The sequence below is a fragment of the Gavialis gangeticus genome, unplaced genomic scaffold, assembly GCF_001723915.1.
Source record: "Gavialis gangeticus isolate Ggan-Ray unplaced genomic scaffold, GavGan_comp1, whole genome shotgun sequence".
NCBI classification, from domain to species: Eukaryota; Metazoa; Chordata; order Crocodylia; family Gavialidae; genus Gavialis; species Gavialis gangeticus.
Genome location: NW_017728996.1, coordinates 11507917 through 11508153, shown reverse-complemented (window position 1 = coordinate 11508153; position 237 = coordinate 11507917). Strand labels below are relative to the sequence as shown.

Genomic DNA, 237 nt, shown 5'->3' with positions numbered 1-237 from the left:
GTCCCCGCCTCCCCTTGCGCGGCTGCCCCCGGCTCTGCCCGCGTCCCCTGCCGCCGCCCCCAGGCCGGAGCCCGCAGCTCGGGGGGTCACCCCGGGGGAGCGCACCTGCACTCACTGCCCTCTCCTCCGGGGGTGGGGGGGCTCCTCGCTGGGGGAGCCAAGCAAAGAGGGATCCGCCTCGCCTCTGGAGGCTGTGCCCGGGATGCAGAGGGTGGGGAGGGGGTCAGCGGGTGACAG

General features: G+C 76.8%; 1 long non-coding RNA gene across 1 annotated transcript in view; it reads left to right on the top strand.

The window, feature by feature from the left end:
- The window catches only part of LOC109288478, a 76751-nt gene that overhangs the window by 23240 nt on the left and 53274 nt on the right, over window positions 1–237 (top strand). The window contains exon 2 of the long non-coding RNA XR_002095146.1: window positions 191–193. This is a non-coding gene — a long non-coding RNA (uncharacterized LOC109288478). The remainder of the gene's footprint in view (window positions 1–190; window positions 194–237) is intronic.